This window comes from Vombatus ursinus, unplaced genomic scaffold (genome assembly GCF_900497805.2).
Source record: "Vombatus ursinus unplaced genomic scaffold, bare-nosed wombat genome assembly UNPS02006779.1, whole genome shotgun sequence".
Classification (NCBI taxonomy): domain Eukaryota; kingdom Metazoa; phylum Chordata; class Mammalia; order Diprotodontia; family Vombatidae; genus Vombatus; species Vombatus ursinus.
The window spans coordinates 14,051,709-14,075,805 of record NW_020946557.1 but is presented as its reverse complement, the minus strand read 5'-3'; the positions used below and the strand labels follow the sequence as shown (position 1 = coordinate 14,075,805).

Genomic DNA, 24,097 nt, shown 5'->3' with positions numbered 1-24,097 from the left:
GAAAGAAAGAAAGAAAGAAAGAAAGAAAGAAAGAAAGAAAGAAAGAAGGAAGGAAGGAAAGAAAAGGATCTATATGTACAAAGATGTTTATGTCAGTTCTTTTAGTGATGGCAAAGAATTGGAAATTAAGGGAATGTCCATCAATTGTGTAATTATTGAATAAGTTCTGGTATACGATTGTGATGAATCACTATTATGCTATAGGAAATGACTAGCAGGATGGTTTCAGAAAAGCTTGAAAGACTTCTATGAATTGTTGCAAAGTGAAGTGAGTAGAACCAAGAGACCATTGTACACTGGAAAAGCAATATTGTATGATGAGCAACTGTGAATGTAACTGAGCTATTCTGATCAATAAAATGATCCAAAGACAATTCTAAAGGACTTATGATGAAAAATGCTATCCACCTCCAGAAATACAATTGATAGAATCTGAATGCAGATCAATGCATACTTTTTAACTTTATTTTTCTTGGGGTTTTTTGGGGGAGTAAGAGAGGGGGTTCTATGTTTTCTTGGGCAACATGGCTAATATGGAAATGTTTTGCATGACTTCACATGTATGTTGTTTTTATTTTTCTTTTCATTCAGTCTTTTGCAGTCACATCAAACTTTTTGGGGGATTTTCTTGGAAAGGATACTTGAGTGGTTTCCAAATTTCCTTCTCTAACTCATTTTACAATAAGGAACTAAGGCAAACAGAGTTAAGTGACTTGTCCAAGGTCATATTACTAGTCTGAAGCTAATTTTGAACTCAGGAAGATGAGTCACTTCATACCCTCATCACACATGCCTTGCCATACCATGGCACTCAAGAGCTGTATTAGCATCATGCCTGGGTCATGTCAAACCATGCCATGTTTGCATCATAGTGTGTCATGTCATGTCACACATGTATCATGCCAGTGTCATACCATTTCACAATGAGTCATTTCACATTGTGTTGTTTCCCAATCATGCCAAACATTCAGCATACTAGCACCACATCATATTGTCCCTGCATTACACTATGTCACACCTGGGTCATGCCATGTCAAGCATGCATCATGCCAGATTTGTACTGTGTCACTCATATGTCACTGCATGTCACAGTTATTACAATCTATATGAAATTTCTTGCCTTCTTAAGGTGGAGGGAAGGGAGGGAGGAAGAAAATTTGAAACTCAATTTTTTTTAAAATGAATGTTAAAAAATTTTCACATATAATTGAGAAGTATTTAATGAAATATATAAAATATACTGGGAAAGGAAGAAAAAAGTTGGACTTGGAGACCTCTGATGTTCATCCCAAATCTGAGATTTAATGATTTTATGTTCTGGGGATTCTGGGATGCAATCTATTTCAGATTTTTAGGGAAAAAAATCTAATTATCCAGCATATATGAATTATAACCCAGTAGGAACTAATCACCTACCCACATGCTCACAGCTACTGCTGTGTAAATGATTGTTGCCAGATATTCTTCTTAGTGGGTTTGGATCAACTAGCAATTAGTAATTGTAAACACCTCATACAGCCTGAACACAGACATTTCTAATCATGTGACACTATTCATAAAAAGAAAAAATATGCTTCTAGATTAATTTTTTTCACTTAAATTCAATATTCCAAGTCTCTATGTCTCTTGTCCTTGGACCAAGCTGCAACTAGGGTGGGAAAATGGGGTAGACAGCACTTGTATTCCACCAAGTGGAAATAACTGAGCTTAGCTCTTAAAAAATAATCAGCTAAAATAATAAGCTGCCCATAATCAGGAAAACAATAGGTACAATGACTACAACAATGTAAATGGAAAGAAGAGTAATAACAAATGAAATGGATACTATGCAATTATAAAAATCAATCTAGGCCCTTAAAAAGAGATGGGAAAATGCACCTCACTTCCCTTGATACAGAGGTGGGAGGCTATGGGTATGGAACATTGCATATACTGTTAGAGTCTATTGATCTGTTGATTAGTTTTGCTGATCTGCTATCTTCTCTCTTTTTTATTTTTTTGCTACACAGAATGACTTTATGAGTAGTGGCAGGTTGAAGGAGATATTTCAAAGCAGTGATGGTATTTGGAAAAATTTGGAAAATGTAAATAATGAAATAGGAAGGTACTAGATGAGCTATTTTCTCCCTACGGTTGCATCTCAGGTTATGTCTTCTCTAAGTAACATCCACCTGGCTCTCTCTCTTGTCAGTGCCCTTGCAGTGGCCCAGGCACTTCATCTTAGTGCTTAGCACAATGCAGGCACATAGTAGGTGCTTGATAAATGTTTGTTGTTTGATTAATTAATATTAATTAATCATTGGGAGTGTCCCACTAAGGGACCTCTCAAGGTCCAGCATATTTCCCACAAGACCTCCCCACAACTTATGTGAAGGCAATTTTCACACTATTTGTCTTGGGTACAATTTGTAGAGCTTGTCATTGACTCAAAAATTCTAGTTATAGCTCTGCCTCTAGTGATTCACTCAGCAGTATGAAACAAACTAATGTCCCTTCCATTTTTGTTCATTTTCCTTTAATATCAGGTAGCTCTTAAAAAAGGAAAGGTGAGGAAAACAATAGAGCTAAGAGCTATTCCCCAATGATTAATTCAAGATGTGAGGTGAAGCCTCAAGATTTAGGGGGTGGGGGAAATAGAGCTAAAGACAAAAATTTCTTCTAATCCTGTTGTTGTTACTGTCATTGTCATTATCATCATCATTGTTATTATTACTTATGTTCAGGAATATACTGATAAATGTTTAAAAACTGGTTCTGCAAAAATGCGTAGCATACTTTTGAGTTTAATATGCATTATTAACATTTAATCTATCACTTTCTTAAATTTAGGTAATCAGCAAAAGAATAAATCAAGCCCTGATTGGTAGCATTGCCAATTTCCAAGGTATAAATATACTGAGAATATAACAATCAGCTCTCATGAACCAGTCTGATCTAGCTCCAGAACAATCTGCCTATATTTGTTTCCATCACCACCAAGAAAATGTGTGCTAATGAGTTGATGGATAGGAATGGCTTAACATATTGTCCTCTCTAAGAACTATATTTGCATTTTATCAAGGATCTTAGCCAAGTTTGTACATGAAAAATAGCAAAGGGGAGAGTAGAGCTGAGATAAAAATGCTTATCTTTATATGATGCATCCACTGATATATACCATCTTTCCAGAATGACTGCAAATTTTATATGCTTTAACAATAAGTAAGGGAACACAATGAGTGTAAATGGCTTTTCACTCTATTACAGAGACATTTTCCATTTTTCATCTTGGGTCTCTTGAATTTTTTCTTCTGCCTTTTTGGACTTTGAAATATTCATCTCTGGGTTTCAAGGAGAAAAAATGTCCAGTCATATCTCTTCCCAATTAGATTATGTGTGTTTCTAATTCAATTTCACAATCCCAGATCCTAATTTATGAACTGTGTGGCATAGTCACTGCAGACATGCTCATGACAACATAGCAAATATCTGAAGTCAATGTGTCAATGATCTCAGATTTGGGTTGGGGGAGGGGGCGGGAACTCCATCAATACAGATGACAAATGCCTATTAATGAATAGAGAAGCCTAGAGAGTTTCTTCAGGCTTAATGAAATTAATGACTTAAGTAGTCACATAGATAGTGTCAGAGTTGTCCCTGAAATATAGGTCTTCCTGATTCCAAGTCCAGTAGTCTTTCCATTATAACATACATGCTAAAAAAAAAGTAGCCATAAATTTATTTCTATAAGTTCTATGTATATGTTACCATTGTGTCAAATACTCCCATGACAAGAAGGGTCCTGGTAAACTTTGGACTCCTACCCTCCATAGAAGAAATGTGGGAAACTCTGTAGGCTATACCCAGTATTCAGTTATCTGTTCCCCACCTGCACACATTTTATAATGTTACAGAAGAAATTTATTAAAATAAAGAGAAAAATAAAACAGAACCTTGAAAGAATAATAGTTGTTTCATGGATCTTGTTAAATTCCAAGGCATTTTCAGGAGCCTGCTAGCTTGTGGAAAATGGATTAGATGCATTCTGTTTGGCCCCAGAGGAACAGTAGCTCCCCAGAGGAGTATTGGAGATCATTGAGCTGAGAGGGAAATGCTTGAATATTCCTTATATAGGAAGTTCCTTTATATAGGGCATCCTGAAAATCCTAGTACAGATTTTAAACTTTAATAAGTTCAGCAGCATAAATGATATGATTACCAAAATAAAAAGGATATTTGAAAGATTAATTATTTAAAAGTTTAAAATATTATCATTTCTTATTAAAATTCAACATAAGCACCATCTTGTGCTATATATTGCTCTAGTTCTTAGAACCACAGGTGGGAGTTGAGTGCTAGGTGGACACCAAAAGTGGATGAACAGGCTTGAAAAGGGTTCAGCAAGCCCTCAAACCAGAGATGCTATTCCTTCCTGACCCCATATATCCCTAGGATTCCAAGAAACTGTAGTATGTAGAGTAACCAAACCCTAGTAAAAGTATCTCAGCAGAATGGGCTAACCAATAGGCTTCATACCCTTCATTGAGTTAGGGAGATATCTATTCCAAGCATGTGAAGACTTTCACTGGCAGAATAGGTGGATGAGAACAATTTGTTCCAATGGTCATGATGATGACTGAAGCAAGTGCTGTGGAACACTTAGAGCTTGATCAGACACCAAATACATCAAGGTTATCCACAGCATCCTGGCCCATTGACAGTTGTCTTGACTTCTGTCTTGCCACTAGACTTCCATAACTCTGGAAGAGAGAGTGAGCTGATGACTGTGTGCAACTCTGCCTCATTTAAATCCAGTTTATGCTCCAGTCAAGACATAACCTCATGATGTCATTGGTCCTCTTCTAAAATGAAGAACTAACAACAATAACAATAATTACTCTAGTTGATTTTCAAATTTGTAATACATTTCTTTGGCTGCTGCTCAGTTACTGAAAGGATTATATTTGTAATTCTAGCCTTAAAGTCATTCAAAAATGAGGTTTTGATACAATCATGATAGTTTTGATGTGACCCTACAAGAAAAAATCTAATAGAGATAGAGCAGGTGGCCAAGAAAGAGGACCTCCTTTAATGATTTACTGGCCTGAGAAAGTGTTATCCAGAAACTATTGCATGTTCAATTAATACATAGTGATAGGATATCCATATTATTAAAACTATAATTAAAATTTAATATTTGAAATTCATAAAATATATGCATAAAATAAAATCATATAACCTTTTAAATTTTTAATAAGTTCATAACATTTATACTTCTGAATTTATTAAAGCTTAATACTGTACAAAGACTTTTGGGACACCCTCTCTGATCTGTTCACTAACACATACCCTTTCTCTATGGTAGGACCCTCAAAAATTTAGGTTTAGTTTAAGGAAAAATTTCTTAATAATAATTAGCACCATCTCAAAGTGGAACAGACTGTCTTGAAATCTTTCTCCCTGGAGGTATTCAGGCTGGATGACAATTTATCAGTTATATTGTAGGATAGACTTTTGCAGATACTGGTTATCCTTGATGTTTTCTGAGCTCTTATATAGCTTTAAGGCTTTATGAGTTTGTAAAATATGAGAACTCAACTGGCAAAGCTGCCTGCTCCAAAACAAAAGAATAACTGAATTTCCTCCACAAATCCTATCTTTGCCTGCTGTTCTCTGAATTTAATAAGGGTAGAGGGAGGGGGATAGGAAGAAGTAGTCTGCCTGTTTTCTCCACATTGCTAGCTTATTGTCATCCCTCATGACTCTCCCTACTTCTATAACATGGCTAACCAGTTCACACATTTTCTCAGGCAAAGTAAGAATAAGCATCTATATATCTGGAGCTTTCTATCTTCCATTACTTTCTCCTTGTTTATAAAGTACAGAAGAGTTCTCATCTCATTCATATCATTGATCCTCTTTCCAGTTCTTTTTTCTCCAACTATTCCCCGTCCTTTTATTTTTCAATCTCTACCCACCAGGAAAATATGTACCCACCACAATAGGAAAACTAGACTAAAACTTAAACATTATAGAGTAGCTGTCTTCAAGAATTAGAAGGACAGTCCTGTGGAAGATATGTCAGATTCATTCTGCTTGGCTATCATGGAAAAATTTCCACCAATGAGTGGAAATTACAAAAAAAGCTAATTCAAAATTGATTTTAAGAAGAAAATAATTATTAATAATTAGAACTATTCAAAAGTGAAATGGGCCTCATATAGAGGTGGTAGTTTCCTCTTCCTTAGAAGCCTTTAAGGAGTGGCTAGAAAACCATTTCTTAAGGATGTTATAGTGGGGGTTCCTTTGCATATGGGTGGAACTAGATGGCTGAGGTCTCTTCCTGCTCTCTAATTCTGTGATTCTGACATTACAGCATCAGTCCAACCCTAAAGCATGTGAGACCTCTGGGGAATAGCATTCCTTCTCCTCTATCACTCAAGGGAAAAGAGAAAAGCATTTCCCAATACCTGCTACATATTTTAAGGTTTATTAAAAGGAATTTTCTACTTGACTATTTTCTAAGTTATTAGTAGAAAAGTGAAAATTCAGAATAATATTCTGAAGCAAGTACTAATATTCAGAATAAGCAAGTACTAGTTTTTTTCACTGAACTAGGATTTTCACCAAAAAGACTAATTTCCAGCAATGAAAACCTTTTTCAATTGTCATTAGAATCCTAAGAACCACATACACATGCTTTGAGACATGTTTAGGCATGTAGATTTTTTGAGCATTTTTTTTCTCATATGTGGGAAAACCTATTCTCTTGAATCAACACAGATGCCATCATTAGCACCAATTACTATGCCTGATTTCTCAGCCACAGGGGGTAAGAGATGGGCTATTATAACCCTCTGAAGATTTTTAAAGTTTCAGGTTTATACAGGAAGCGATAGGAGAGGGACAAAGGAAGCATCAGGGGTAAACCCTTCTCTTCATCGTAGGAATAGATCAGGCCTCCACAGTGCTGCTCTGTTTCCTTTCTACATGGCAAGCTACAAAGAGAGGCTGATGCCTGATTTGATTTAATAAACATTTATTTAGTACTAACTATGAATAAAGGCCCTCTGCTAGGCATTCTTCTGATACTGTGCCAGGCAATATTTTTCTGGGGGTGGGGTGATTGTCTCCTAGGACAATGATATCCTCTATCATTTCTCTGGGTATTTATCAAAGGCCTGTAAAGAAGTGTCAGAGACAATGACTGAATCAAGTCTTCCATCTTATTGGCTACAGAGATACTTGTTCAGGTATAAATTGGAGTATTTATCCCGTGAAGTTTTTTTTTTTTTCCAACTCTGGCATGCTTTGACTGTAACACAGGCCAGCAATGAATTGGAGACTTAAATGGCACAAGAGTGAGCAATAAGCTGATACCATCCCCGAGAGTTTATTTATTTTTATTATAAACCTAATGAACATTAATGAACACAAACATTTCATGCATTAAAAAAGAACAAAAAAGACCATGAACTTATTGTGTATAGCATGTTTTAAATAGATATTAAATATAACAAGGTAGTCACAAAATTGCCCTGTTTATGTCCCTTTGAGAATTTTTTTAAATTTTCTTCTGTGTGTTTTTATGTTGGATTGATGTTTCTTTCTTTATTTTTTTCTATCTTTGTCACTACTCACTTATTCTACTCCCCAAGCCCTATCTTAACAATTAAGTATAGTAAATCAAAATAAATGAACACATTGGTCATGTCTGAAAGTGTATGTCTCATTCTACTCTTCTACTCCAACATAGAATTACAGGATCACAGATTCAGAGCGAGAAGAGGCTTTAAAGACCATCAAGGACAAACTTCATTTTTCAGGTAAGACACTGAGGTTCAGAAAAGTTAAGTGACTTCCCCAAGAAGCAGGGTGGACAGGAGCCAAGTTGTGCCTGACAGACTCTCCTTCTCCAGCAAGCTAATTTTTTTTTATATTCCCCATAACCATTTCTAAGGTTTCATTGGTACAAACTTCCTTTATACAGTCCTGGCCCAAGCACAACATATATTGAAATGTTACATGGTCCCTTGGGTCACTTGGGTCACTTAATTAAGGAATTATTGCTACACCAAATCTCATGGAGCATAAAGGAAGTGTTGAAAGTCAGTTTTGATTAATGAGGAATGACATTTCACAGAATAATACCTTGAGGAAGTCATTATCTCTTGGTGTCTTACAAACAATATCTTATTCTTCTTCAGTAACAACATTACTTAAGATTAACATATTGCAGTTACTTATAAATTAGTTCATAAAGCAGTCTTGAATTAATGTTTTATTCCATGATTCTGGTGGATCATAATAGACTTTTCCATCTGAATCATTTTAGAAACTTAATAAAGTGAAGAAAATAATTAATGTAGTTAGTTTTTCCCATGAAAGGATGCTGTCAAGATATATAGCCCTCAAATAAAATTGAAATTAGCTTTTTTAACGTGAAATCTTACTAATTTTTTTTTATTCTGGCCTCCAAATACCTATAAAATGATAAAAAAAAACAGAAGGAAAGTCATCCGTCCCTAGTTAAATATATGATTTTCTAAACAAAGGGTATTGCACATGATGTCAGGAAGACCTGGGTTCAAAAACTGCCCCTTATTGTTTGTATGACTCTGGCTAGTCACTTAATGTCTACATGCTTCAGTTTCATCTGTAAAATGAAGGACTTGCACTCATTGGCCTGTAGGGTTCCTTTCTAAGACCGTATGATCCTATTATGCTAGAAATAGAGTGGCAATACTATCACCCTGAATTTTTATTGATATGTTTAAAAATGCTTTGTTAGTTAGGATTTGTATGATATAGGAATGAGAATTATCCTTGTGGATATGACGATATCCATATACTTAATGAGTCTAAGATTTAAGGTTTAAAGATTCCACTAAATTCTAAAGTGAATTGAGATGGAGATTAGTGGAAACAGATGACTTACTATCAAAGAAAGGGTTACAAAAGAGAAAATAACAGCAAATTTGGAGAACAAAGAAGATTCCACTTCCAAAGTAACCATAATTGCTTTTAGTGACTTAAATCAATCTATTTTCTATAATTATCCACCAATCTTTATCTAATATTTTATACCTATGATTTCTTTTGGGTGGGGAGCTCTGAAAGTAGAAATTCTCTCCATCACTTGATCAGCAATGCTTTTGGTTTTAGAGTTGCCTGGAGAAGTGAGCAGTGAAATAACTGCTCAGGGTCATACAGACAATATCTGTGGCAGGGCTTGAACCAAGGTCTTTTTATCTTAAAGGACAATCCTCTGTCCACTACCTAAAGCTACCTTTTACCTGCCAGCTCTAGATCTGTACACACACACACACATATACACACCATCTAAACACATCTCAAAAATTAACAAAGCAGCAAATGGGCTCATGTGTGAATAAAACCACAGAATTACAGAATCACAGAGACCTCAAATGGACCTCAGAGGTTTCTAAGTTCAGTTTTAACAGGAATTGCCACTCCAGTATTCTTTAGATTGGCCATCTACCTTTTGCTCAAAGACCTCAAGTGAAGGAGAATTCTTTATTTCTTGAAGAAGTCCATTCTACTTCTATATAGGATTAATTATTAGTAAACTCCCTTCCCCCTTATATCAAGCCAAATTCTGCTGCTCTACAATTTATATCATTGCTCCAAGTTCTGCTCTTTGTAATCAAGAACAGTTCTAACCCTTCTATTATATGACAGACCTTCAATTACATAAAGACAACTCATGTCCCCTCTAAGTTTTCTTTTCTCCAGGCTAAATAATGCCAATTCCTCAACAGAACCTTCTTAGCTTAAACATCAGTTCCCTTTCTTGGATGCATTGTCCTTCCTAACATCTGTCACCTAGAGAGAACTAAACACAATACTCTAAATGTGGTCTGACCATGCCACATGACCATCACTTCACTCAAAGGTCAAGCTAACATTTTTTCTGCCATTTCACAATTTGGATACACATATTAAGCTTGCAACTCATTAAAATCACCAGTTTGTTTTCACAATTGTTTCCTAGTCAAGTCAACCCATTTTGTCATTGCACAACTGTTGTTTTTTTTTTTTAACCTGAGCATTGAACTTTATATTTATAATTATCATTAAAATTTATCATATCTAAGATTCAATCCATTGTCCTGGTCAAGATCTTTCAGGGTCTTTTTAATCTTAATGTTACTTATGTAACATTGTACAGTGTACAGAATAAGTAACAATATGTTGCTTATTATCTTCTAACTTCATATCAATTGCAAATTTGAAAAACGCGTCATCTGTACTTGCATCCTAAATGAAGATTTGAAAAATAAATGATCAAAATAAGGCCAAGGACAGTTCACTGGTGTCCTGCACAGAAGACTTTCTTTTGGATCCATTAGATTACTAAATTTGAGGTCATTCAACAACCTATGAACCCATATAAGTGTACTGTTTTCTGTCCAATTTTCCACATTTAATCCAGAAAGAAATAATGAGACATTTTGTAAAACTTCTTCTTAAAACTGAAGTATTCTATGAGTAAGTTATTATTCTCCTGAGATAGTGTCAAAAAATATTTATTCTGGCATTATCTGGTCTTGATAGACCCATGTTGGTTCCAAGTAAATTTGGTTTTGTGTTTCTTTTTTATTTATTTCATTATGAACTATATCAAAGACTAATGCTGGACAAAATTGTGAAAAAATATGATTTTTTTTCTTTGATAGACAGCACCTTCCCTTCCAATTCTCATTTTTCCAATTTAGAACACCCTCTGTTAGCAGAATCTACCTACTGTTTTTATGGTACTATACCACTTCTCAGGACTTCTGAAGGATTTTTCAGGTCTTCTCAGACTTTTCACTTCATTAAAGCTGATCTTCCTAAGCAGTATCACATACTATGGAAATTTTCTTCCTATATTCCCTCTCCATTCTCAACCCCCAATCAATATTTTTAAATCTTATCTTGCATTACTTCAAAATCATATATCAGCTTTTAAAGATACTTGCTTTAAAATTTTCTAATGAGGTGTTAATGGCTCATACAATTTTGATGGTTTGGCTTCCCCAAAGATTTAAATATTTTAACATTTGAGTCCTGAAAAGATTCTGCTCTACACTTAAACTAGAAAAGAAGATATGGTGGCATAGAAGAAAAAGACCCAAAAAGCTATATGATAGCAAGCAGGTCATTTTGCCTCTCTAGGCCTACTTTTCTCCAGCTTTAAAATTAGGAAGGTGAATTAAATTGTTCTTAAGGTTTCTTCTTACTCAAAAATTTTGTGAATCTGTTATGGTGAAATATCATGTATTGGGAAGATAGGTGAAGCAGACTCATTTCTCTTGTTTTGTTGTATTTTTTACTACAAGGGCTTCCAAGAATGCATCAAATGTTGTGACTGTAAGCTCCTTGAAGGCAAGAACTTTTGCCTTTTTTTGTTTCCCCAGCACTTAGCACAATGCCTGTCATGTAGTAGGTGCTTAAAAATGTTTAATGATTAATTGATGTGTCTAATTTCCTACTGCTCTTACTCATAAAGGCCAATCCTATGTATTACCTCTCTCTCAACTACATTAAAGATACAAAAAGGAAAACTCAATCTCCATCAACACTAGTATGATCTGTATTATACTTGTTAGTCACTCAAAGATTTGGTAATTATAATAGGAAATCTAATCATCGTCATGATAGATGACATTTGTAAGATACTTCAGAGTTTGGAAACCATTTTATATGCATTATATCATTTGAGTCTCACTATAACCCTGTGAGAGAAGTACTGCAAGTATTATCTTCATTTTAGAAATGAAGGCACTGAGCCACAGAGAGTATTTAAAGGACAGAAAGCCCAGTGTAGTGGACAGAATAGAGGACTGAAAGTCATGCAAATCTTGCCTCAGAGGCTTTCTAGCTGTTGGACTCTGGGCAAGTCAGATCCTTGGGTTCATCATGTGTGAAAATGGGGATAATAATAATGCCTACCTAATAGGCCTATTGCAATGATCCAAAGATTTCATATAGGCAAAGTGCTTTGCAAACTCTAAAGTGCAATATAAATATGGGCTATTATTAAGGTGACTTCCTCGTAAACATAGAGCGAGCAAATGTCAGAAGGTAGATCTGAACCTAGGTCCTTCTGATTTGGAGGACAACACTCACTCCACTGTATCTCCTGCCTCTTTAAACATATGTAATTGTCATCCTATCTTTACTGTTACTAATGGTTTCCTAAATTGTACTCTTGGTCTTATAGTACTTAATTATTTACTCTTTTGCGTCAAGAAAACATTATTGTGTAATTATTGCTGTTGCTCAGTCGTGACCCACTCTTCATGCCCCCTTTTGGGATTTTCTTGGCAAAGATACTGAGTAATTAGCAATTTCCTTCTCCAGCTCATTTTACAGGTGAGAAAACTGAGATAAATAGGGTTAAGTGACTTGCCCAGGGCCACATAGCTGGTAAAGGTCTGAGGCCAGATTTGAACTCAGAAAGATTTCTTTTTGACTTCCTGACTCCAGACCTGGTGCTCTATCCACTGCCCCACCTAGCTGCTCACATTTCACTTATATCTTTAGACAAACCTAAAGCCACCAACTAAATTCATTTCATTATGAGTTAATCAGTCAACTTACAAGCACTAAGCGCTTACTATGTGCCAGTTATTATATAACTGGAGCTAGGATTAATATGCAGACTTATGAAAGCAGATATTTCTTCTGTGGGAAGAGCAGCAGTTTAACAAGAAAGAGAATAACCAGACTAAGAAAATGTTTCTACAGAGAAAGAAGATACCCTGACCTAGCTGAATTTGTGTGTGTTTCTCTCTCTTCATGGCCCATTTGTTCAAGGAATCTGGACTCAACACAGTGAATCAATCACACAGCAATTTGGACAGATCACTACGATGGCAGCAACCATTCGCCTTGGCTTTCATATAGTTGTTTTGTATGTAGATGTGGACTGAATTCAAGGGGATCTTGAATTTTATACATATTTGTATAAATTTTGCACTTTGCATCTACATTCACAAAATGAGACTCACTGGAGGGAAAATAACAACCCAGATTAATAGCAAGAACTATGTTTTTCTTCTTTCTTTTTACTCCCAGTGCCTTCAAGTACCCACCCAGCAGGAAATCAGAGAGTGTTATTGACTGACAACAAAAATGACTTTGAACTGAAATGAGCATGTTTCAGTGAAAGTGAATGTCAGCCCTGACTCAATGTAACGATTTTGCTTTTGAAGCCATTAGACAGTTATTGCCTTTCCCATGGTATTGGTTTGGGAGCAATTTTAACTTGGGAATGGATGGTGGAAGTGACTTTCTTTCCCTGAGAAAGTGCTTGGGTAGCCAAAGTAACTATTAAGACAATGCCATTACATGCTATGGAGAAATTGTCTCAATTTACATGGGAGGAAAAATTTGTACTTGGCAGCAAGTGGCACAGTGGATAAAGCACTGGGCCTGGAGTCAGGAAGACCCAAGTTCAAATTTGACCTTAGATACTTACTAGCTGTGTGATCCTGGGCAAGTTGTTTAGCTTTGTTTACTTCATTTTCCTCAATTGTAAAATTGAGATAATAATAGCAACTACTTTTCATGGTTTTTGTGAGATTAAAAAGAGACAATATTTGTAAAAAAAAAAGCATATCACAGTGCCTGGCACAATAGTAGGAACTAAATAATTCCTTCTTTTCTTCCTTCCATCCTTTTCCCCTTCCTTCCTTTATTCTTTATCCTCCCTTCTTTCTTTTCTTTCTTCTGTCCTTTCTCCCTTCCTTCCTTCCTTTTTTTCATTACCAGCCACTGATGCTATCTGAGTAGGAAATGCCACCATGGTCTTCAGGATGGTGGGAAAGAGAACAAAGCTCAATCACTTAAAGCAAATGCTAAGGATCCATAGTCATATAATTAGACATTTATCACTGAAAGGGGTCTCAAAAATCACTTCGTCCAAATCTTTCATGTTGCTTATAAACAAACTGAGACCTACAGAGGCCAAGTGACCTGACAAGGTCACAGAGATTGTAAGTTTCAGGGTTAGGTTTTGAACCCAGGTTAGCTGATTCCGAGTTTACTATTCCTTCTACCACACCATGCTAACAGAATGTATTGTTTTTGGCTCAGTCAAAGGACCATATTCAGTGTATGACTGATGGTTCGTAATGTATAAATCAATCAGTCAACAAATATTTGTTATGTACTTATTGTCTGTCAGGGAAATAATTAAGGCAATGCCGGACTTGCTATCACTAATATAGAAATGAAGCACTAGAACTTTAACATACAGTAATTTTCTGCAACCTGAACCACTTTTCCAGCATAGAGATGCTATAGTCAATTGATCTATAAGTATTTATTAAATTCCTAGTATGCACCAGATGTTGTGTTAGGCTTTGGTGATTAAAAAAAAAACTAAAATAAAATAATCCCTGCCCTCAAAAAGCTTATACTCTAGGAGGAGAAATGTTGTGTACACATATAAAGTAAATGCAAAATCCATGAAGGAGTGAGGGGGACACAAATGATTGGGTTAATTAGGAAAGGCTCCATATAAGATGTGACACTTGAGTTGAATGTTGTAGAACCTCTAAGCAGTGCGGGTGAGGAAAGAGAGCATCCCAAGCATTAGAGACAGCCTGTATAAAGGGGAGAAACATTGAGAAGGCCGGTTTAGTTGGAATGTTCAGTGGGTAGACAGGATTAATACATAATAAGTCTGGGAAGGTAGACTTGAGTTAGACTTTAAAGGGCTTTAAATGCCAAGCAGAGGAGTTTAAATTTTATCCCAAGGACCATTAGGAGCTACTAGAGCTTCATAAGAAGAGGAATGACATGATCAGCCCTGTGCTGTTGGACTATCTTTTTGACAGCTGTATGGAGGTTGGATAAGAGACAGGAGAAATTTAAGCCAAGAAAAATGTGGATATTTCTGGGGTTTTTTCTCTCTTTTCTTTAAATCATTAATTTATTTTTTTAAATTCAATTTTATTTTATTTTAAACTCTGAATTCTCTCCCTCCCACCACCCCTTTCCTCCAATGAGAAAGCAAGAAAAACCAAACTCATTACAAACATATATAGTCAAGCAAAATAAATTCCTGCATTAGTCATGTTCTCTGTCTCTGTCTCTCTCTCTATATATATGTGTGTGTGTGTGTACATATATTTATATGTATATATGTGTGTGCATACATACACATGTATACATATGGAAACAAATTCCTGCATTAGATGTGTGTGTGTGTGTGTGTCTGGTGGGCATATTTTACACAGATAATATGCCTCAAAATCTTCCCTCTGTATCCATCAGCACTCTATCACACAGCTAGTAAGTGTCAACCATCTGAGGCCAGATTTGAACTCAGGTCTTCCTGAATCTAGGGCCAGTGCTCTATCCACTGTGCCATCTAACTGCCCCCACCCCAGTGTTCTTAAGGCTCTTCATCATCCTGTTTATTCTCCTTTGGACCAGGCACAAGATATTTTTAAAATTCCAGTCCATCTAGTTTTAAACAGTACATTGATCAGCTGGAGCTGTCCAAAGCAGTATAAACAAGATAGTGAAGGGTCCCAAGACCAATTCATATGAGAATTGAAGAAAATGGACATATTTAGCCTAGAGAAGAGAAGGCTAAGGGGAGAGACGGTGGGGCATGATGGTTGCATCAAAGTATTTGAAGGGCTATTTTGTGAAGAAATTAGACTTTTGTGTTGACCCAGACAACAGAATCAAGAACAATGGTAAAAAGCTAAAAAGCTGGAAAGAGGTCAATTTATGTTTGATGTCAGTAGAAAAAAAGACTTCCTAATAATTAGAGCTGTTTAAGAGTAGATTATACTACCTTGGGTGGTGATGGGTTCCCTTTTCTTGGAGAACTTCAGGCAGAGGCTGGGTTATGAATTGTTTGGGTATGTTTTAGTAGAGATTTATTTTGTGTAGGGATTGGACTAGATGAACGCTAAGGTCCCTTTAAGTTCTCAAACTCACTGAATCTGTGGTTGAAGAATTAAAAAAGTAAAGTTCTTTGAACTGACAAAATCTGCATATTAATGTAATAATGAAATAGATTAAGCTTAAAAGTAAACATTTTTAGTAATTAGCTTCAGGACTTGCCCCTAAAAATAGACTTTTTATTAGTGACACAAATGTTCAGAAATCTAATACAGAATTATCTGCATAAATGGTTCAATTTCTTTGATCTTTCATCAGGCTGAAGTAATGAAGAAACAGAAACACTGGGAGCCCTGACATTTTAAATGTCTGTATAGACTTCAGGTGACAATAATGAGCACTTGGTTCAGCGGGTGGAAAAAGAATTGCTAAGGAAAGAACAGAGGTCTTGAGAAAATATTCTAAGATTGTAGATGTCAACAGACAACCAGTCTAGTTTTTACCTACATAATCTGCAGTATGGTATAGCTGTTAGAATGCTAAACTTGGAGTCAGAAACACCTTGATTCAACTCCTGTCTCAGACATTTGTTAATTGTGTAACCTGGTGCAAATCACTTAGTCTTTCTGGGCCTCAGTTGCCTCATCTTTAAAATGAGGGAGTTGGACTCAATGACCTGAGAGGTCCCTTTTAGCTCTAAACCTGTTTTCCTATGACCCATGATGAGTGGTGACCCAGCACAAAGATTGGCATATAGTGTTTAATTAAAGCTTGTTGAGTGACTAATACAGAACACTCAGCATGGAAAAATAGAAGAAACACTGTTTCTGGAGTCAGAGGACATTGGTTGAAAGTGTACCTCTGATATTTACAATATTTGAATCCTTGGGCAATCTCCATCACCTCAGTTTCTTCACATATAAAATAAAGGAGTTGGAACAGAAGATGTCTGTATTATCTTCTATATATCTAAGGTCTATCACTCTCTGATCTCCTGACTCAGCCCATTCTACCGCTGTACAGTTCTAATGATTGAGAAATTTTCCTTTTCTCACTACCAAGATATAAAAAGCATTGATTAATTTATAAGACTAACAACCATTTATCAATTGATAAATAGTGCAGGGATGTGAACAGGAAGGTCTTAAGGAAAGAAATCTAAGCTTTCTATAACCATATAAAAATTGCTCCAAATCACTAATAATTCCAAATTAAAGCAACGTTAGGGTATTCTGCACACAAAATTTACAAAGTTAACAAAAAAGGAAAATGATATATTTTGGAGGGGCTGGGGAAAAAGAGGAGCATTGCAGCTGTGCCAGTGGAACCATGAATTGGTATAGCCATTCTGAAAAGCAATTTGAAACTAACTCTCAAAAGTTATTAAACTATGCACACCCCTTGACCCAGTTGTACCTCTACCAGGCCTACATCAAAGGAAGGGGAAAAGGTTCTAAATGTACCAAAAATGTAGCAGTTATTTCTGTAGTGGCAAAGAACTATAAACTAAGAAGGAGAGTCCATCAATTGGGGGATAACTGAAAAATGTGCTGTATTAATGCAATGGGATACTATTATAATGTAAGAAGTGACAATAGCTTAGTGAAACCTGGGAAGATTTGTGTGAACCAATGCAAGGTGAAATGAGCAGAATCAGGAAAATAATATATACTATAAAGACATAGTACAAATGTGCAGTTCTGGAAAAAAATTAAAAATACTCAAAACATAATGAAATTATATGATTTCTCAGGACTGATAATAAAGAATGATATCTAGTTTCTGATGGACTAAATATGAAGAATGAGATACATTTTGGACATTACCAAACTGAAAATTATTTTTGTTTGACCAAATATCTGCTATAAAAATTTTCTTTTTCTTTTCTTTTTCTTTTTGGAGGGGAGGGGAAAGGGAGGACAGGTGGGAGAGAGGAAAATTTCTTGTTAATAAAAACAAATTTTAAACTAGGCCACTATAGTATTTGCAAGAAGTTATGCTTTTGTTTCCTCTTTACCTATGCTTAATTTTTCAATTATTTTTTTCCTATCCAAATTACTATAGCTAGCATTTCAAACATTAAATTAAATAATGATGATAATGGACATGCTTGCTTTCTCATTAATCTTAATGGAAAAGCATCTAGTTTGTTCCCATTATATATAATGCTGTCAATTGGTTATGGATGCTATTTACCATATTAAAAAATAGGTATACTTAAACTCATGCTTTCTTAGTATTTTTAACAGAGCAGGATAAGAATTTTGTCAAAAGCTATTAACATATAGCATCTGTCAGAATAATCATGTAGTTTTCATTATTTTTGTTATTAATATAAGAGTTTGCTTATCCCCATGAATATCAGTTATCATTATTGTGAATGACTACCAGAGATGGAACAGACCAGGTTATAACCTTGCACACTTTGCATGATTGGAACAGCCTCCAGGGGTCCAGCAACTAGAGTCCATAGCAGAGTTTGCTGGTTGTCACAGCCTGAAAGTCTCAACCGACTTGTAAAGTGACCTTCTTGACTCTGCCCAGAAGAACATTGACTTGGTATCTGAGACACCATCTCTTATAAGTGAATGATTTGTCCATCAACTATATCACATCCAGAAATAAATTTGGTGGAGGAATATAAATTTGAGTCCATGATTCCCAAGGATAAAATGAGTGCAGAAAGCAAAAATATGACTCTCCACTCACCTGTTCCCTCACCCCAGTGGTGGTGGGATATATGTTTGTGCTTCTGCCTTCTCAGTTAATATTCCTTTTTAAAAAGCTAATTGAGTTTACTTGGTTAAATGATATTAGGGAGTTATTAACTGATAATTGATATTGAGGAGAACACATCATATTTTGGCTCAAGAACAGTAATATTAGAAAGCTAAGCCAACCTCTCAAGATTACCCTAGAATTCTGGGGTGATGGGAGAAATCATCATTCAACCTCTGGGGACTTAACTTGCTATTCTGAATGAAGTTTGAGAGAATAAGACACAGGGATTATGTGCTGCATGTTTTTTATCATCCTTGCCTATTCTTATGTTTTCACTGAAATTTAAAAAAAAATCAAACTATATTAATTTAATTGAATGGTTCTTAATGAATTTTTCATAGAATTTCTCTGTCCTATGCAACAGATGTTGCTACATAATCTACACTATTTTTCACGATGATATTTTTTGCACACATTTTCATGAGTTCTGCAATATGAGCTGCCATAATTTCCAATATGAAACACCATTTCTTATTGCCTATAGACACATAATACAACCAGGTCTACCAACTTGTAAACCATCTTTTAATTTAGCTGCAACTTCTTTGTTGAACTTAGAGTAAGAATGTCATGATTGATATGATTTAGTTCCTCCTGCAGTATCTACCTGAGACTTGGACAATGATTTCCTATTTTGAATATCAGCAGTTAAGCTACTGTTCATAAACAATCAAAAACATAATACTTAATGCCCTCTGTTCCATTTCCTACCACTCAGACCATTCTCAAAGAAGTTGAAAGAGGCCTCATGGAACTGGGGACTATTTTGTATTTTTCTTTGTTTCATGGGTAGCCATGACCAAAGAATTTATCACCAAGTGGTCAGTCATTTTGTTATGAGCCAGTCCATATTTAGTTTGGCTGATCCTTGGAATGAAGATTCAGTCTTGTGCAGGAATTAAACTTAAAGGCTCTCCACCATGGTAGAATCTTCTGGAGCTTGCACTCCACTATCATAAGCTTAGAGTGCAAAGGGCAACCATTATACTATGAGTAAGATTTTATAAAGAAACTTTTACATTTGTTTAATAATCATAACTCACCTTTATGTACTTATTTATATAGAATTTCCTTTACAATGACTGGATAAGGTAAGTAATGAAAACATCATTGCTCATTTTACAGATGAGGAAGCTGAGAATCATAGTAGTAATGTAACTTGTCCATGATCATACAGTCAGCAAGTATCAAAGAGAGGACCTGCACCCAGATCTTATGTCTCTCCCTATGGCATATTTGCAATTGTATTATTCAGTCTCTCAGAAGACCCTCCTATTAACTCAAGAAACTAAAATGAATTGTGTTCTATTGAGAAGGTATGAGTATCCAAACTAATATCTGCTTTAATCCTTAAATACAATGGATAATTATTTTAGAGTGTTTCTTTGCATGAAGAACATGGATCTCATATTCTAAATTTGAGAATTATCTGGAAGTTCTGATCCCTTATTTCTCATAACCCTTTCATGGATGTTCTATCTGAAACCCTGAATAGCTCAGATTTACAGTAGTTAATGTTTCAGTTTTACAGTAGCATTATATCTGTCACTAAGATTCCTGGTTACTGTAGATAGCAGAAGAATATTTCTAATTGTCCCACTGAACATATAGTTCCAACTAGAGAGGTGCTCCAAGTCACTGGTTATTGTAATTCTTTACCTAGTTCTTTCTTGATAAAATTAGAATGAACACCTCATGAAAAGAGTATGACCAATACGAAGTTTACATAAGATTAAAATGCTCAAGGAGACTTACTTCACCAGCAATTGTCATATATTATGTTGAGTACAAGTAACAGAGCTAGCACAGAACTTGAACAAAACAAATAAACAAGAATGATACTGCTACTCTTAAGAACATTTCTAGGAGCCTGGCCTTTGGTCTTGTTATATGGTATACAGCAGCAAAGTTTAAGAGGGAAATAGGTATAATTTACTTAGTATTAGCTCCTCCAATGCCAGTAGATAATGAGGCACTTCTTAAGTTACTTAGTGCTCCCTCAGGTACTAGAACTTAAAATGCAAATTTTGTACTCACCTTTGGATTTCTGCATTTTAATGGTTTCCTGTCTGAATAAAGAATGGGCTAGTGGGGGCAGGGATAGCAAATTGGAGAGTCATATTTTTACTGAGTATAGGAATCTCAATAGAAACCACTGAAAAAGCAAATAGAATTAATTGAGCCACTTGGAAACTCCTCTGTAGATAATTAGAAGGAAAAAAAAAACCCCAATAACAAGCTTATAGAGTGCTTTAAGGTCTGGAAATAACCCATCATATATAAAAGAATTCCTTAGTAATGCTGTTAGAAGACAGCATTAAATACACCCATGTTAAAGCTAGACCACCTAAGTCAAAGTTTCTTTTGGAATAACTGGAATTTATATCAATTATTAAATATTGTCAAGTATTTTATAAATACATTATTTCATCAGAGTCTTATGACAAGTACCATAGTATTAATCTGACTTTTTTTGATGGGAAAACTAAGGTCTACATAGATTAAGTGACTTGATTATGGTCACACAAGCTAAAAAATGTCAGAGGGAGAAACTAAAAGCACTTTCTCTACTTTGCCACAGATATGTTAGGAGAGCATATCTAAAAAGTATGCAAGTCTGTATAAAAACAACTTATGTTCATAATGGGTTTTTACTCGATTTATAAAATGTTTTCAACCAAGGCGAGGAATAAGATCTTTGTTTTATCTGCAGAATGGTTACAGCTGATGCTTCATTGCCATTTAGCTCACTGCTTTGATATTTTTCTCTGGATTTTCACTGAATCTTAAATCATTATATAACAATATTTTAAACCATGCATATTAAATAATATTGGTCTTCTTTCACATACTTGCATTGTGTTTATATCTTTTACTGACCACTTGCTCTAATTATAGACATTTGCTATAAAAGTAAAAAGCTAGGATATGATTATAACAAATCTGAGAGGATAAAACATCCTTGGCTCTGTTTGAATTTAGAAAACCATGAAGTATCAGTTCCACCTCATAGCCAGACTCAGGAATAGCCAGGTGGGAAACATTCTTTTTCAAAGGAACACAATGGGGAAACTGAGCCACGAGGATCCCACCTTAGATTCATGCTAAGGTTGTCCTCTCAGCTTTTTCCAGATGCAGATCTCCATCTGTAACAGTACAAAATCATAGTCCTTCTATAGCTTGTGCATTTCTCTCAGTTGGTGGATCATTGAATATTGATTATTGATGGATTATTGTAATCCATCAGACAACTATACAGTCCCAAGAGCTTTTACCTCAACAGCAAGTTTAATCACAGCTTAGAGTCAGTCTCTCATGGACTTGCAATAAGCAAAAAATAATTTGAAATAATCAGAAAAAAAATTTACCAGTACTCACACCCGTAATAGATTTCACTTCACATCTTTCCTTCTCAAATTTAAATTTGTCCTGGTGTAAAGGCCAATCATTAAAAATCATTTCTATAAACTTGCAAATTCTCCACAATCCAAGCTCATTGTTTAGGAACACCATAACCCAAACAAACTCTTTTTCTCAGGGCTGATGACCTTGTCTACATAGATGATTTCCAGGGGCCTAGCAAGTTTACAAAACAAGGGGAATCAACAAGGACCCCAGAGAAGAGGTTGCCTGTCCACGCCATGATATTTTTCCTCTGGACTGGTGTAAACCACATACTTTCCAGAACTAATATAAAAGTTTACCAAGTTGACACAATACTATGTATTTGAAACTTGAAACAAAAGAATTACCAATTCGGTAACTTCAATCTTATGTTTTTAAAAATAAGTTTTGGCCATTTTACTAAAGAATACTTTTGTACAGTTTACTTTTCACTGGTCTGTTCTGGCATGCTTCTGATGATATCAGAATCACCTGGATCAATGATAGCCAGTGTACAAACTCTGTAATACTTTCCACAAGCTGTACCCAATTCAATGTTATTGCCATTGTATTGATGTATGCCAGTTTTAGCTAACATATTCAATCTCTGATTTCTCAAGGCTGGGCAGTTATTAGCTAAGATGACCAATTTGGCTTTGTCTTGTCCGATCATTTTCAGGGTCTGTTTGTAGCCTAGCATGTATTTGCCGCTTTTCATGACCAGCTGGAGCCTCAAGTTGATGGACTCCAGCAACTTTTTCATCTTCTTTGCGGCCGCCATCTTCCTGCCTGGAGTGCAGGAGGATGTTCAGCCAGAGACCTGCTGCCAAGATGTCCGGGAAGTGAAAAGGAAACTTCACTCTTACTGAGTGCATTTCTAAATTACCTCACACAGAAAAAATAAATTCTGACTTCTCTTAGACATCAAATTAGGAGAGACATATTTCACTTAAAATGAGACCAGAATAAATTTAATTAGCTTTTGGTTGTGTCTCAGTACACAAAAACTTTTCTCTTTAGGTGAGGCAGGAAATGGTTAAGTGCTAGTCAACCTGCCTCTCTTTGATCTGAGAGGACTCCCCCTTTTCTTTTTTTCTTATCTATCCCTCTACATTCAAAGCTTGACCAGAGTTGGAATGGAGAGAAAGAGAGAGAGAGAGATTTTTTCAACACCTTTTTCTTTCCAAAAGTTTCCAAACCTTTTACTCTCAAACCCTCTATTCATACTATTCACGCAAATAGATTATGCCTTTCTTTTTACCCATGCTCCTCTCATTCCCACATCCTTAAACTTTCTTGCCTTTCCTTCTATCTACTTATCCCTTTGGCAGACTTTGATTAAAGACCCTTTAAAACTACACATATTTTATTTCTTTCTAATTTTGATTGGACACTTCTCTTACCCTCCTCTATGTGCCTTTATCAATCATATAACCTAAATAATAAAGTATTTTTTTCTCTCTCTTTCTCTCTCCCATTCACCTGCTCCTCTGAGGCTGCTGCAATCAGGGAGGGAGGGAGAAGGGGAGAGAAAGAGAAAGAGGCATTCCAAGAAAAATCCACTACTTTCCTTAGAGGCTTCTCTTACTGGTTGGCTGTATTTTAAACATTACAGAGTGTCAGAAAACACAGAGACATTCACTAGCACCACGCAGAGACACATACACAGAACAGAGTGATACAGTTAATGACAGGGAGAATCCAAAAGCTCAGAGAGGATTGTCAGAAATCCCCTGCACAGATGTGCTGGGGCCTCAAGTGCTGGCAGCTGGAGGCTGTAAGGGTCTGGCTGCTTACTTGGTGCTGAGCTGGGGTTAGCAGCACTGGAGTTCTTAGGGTAGGGGTGGGGAGTCTGGAGGATGCCTGCTCACCTGGGCTTCTTTAAAGCATTATAATGTTTGACTGCTGGAGGATGTCTGCCATCCTGGGGTTGTGCTGAAGCACCAGGAGATTTGGCTGCTTGAGAACACTGGCCCAGGTGATGGTTTTCCAAACTGCTGTTTACTAGTTCCCCAGGGCCACAGTGGTCCTGGCATTGGCACTTGCCTGCTTCACCACCCTGGGGCTCAGGATCTTGCCC

At 35.9% G+C, this 24,097-nt stretch overlaps 1 pseudogene; it reads right to left on the bottom strand.

Moving 5' to 3' along the window:
• Window positions 1-22,444: 22,444 nt before the first annotated feature.
• On the bottom strand, window positions 22,445-22,798 carry LOC114033087 (annotated as a pseudogene).
• Between the last annotated feature and the right edge of the window lie 1,299 nt (window positions 22,799-24,097).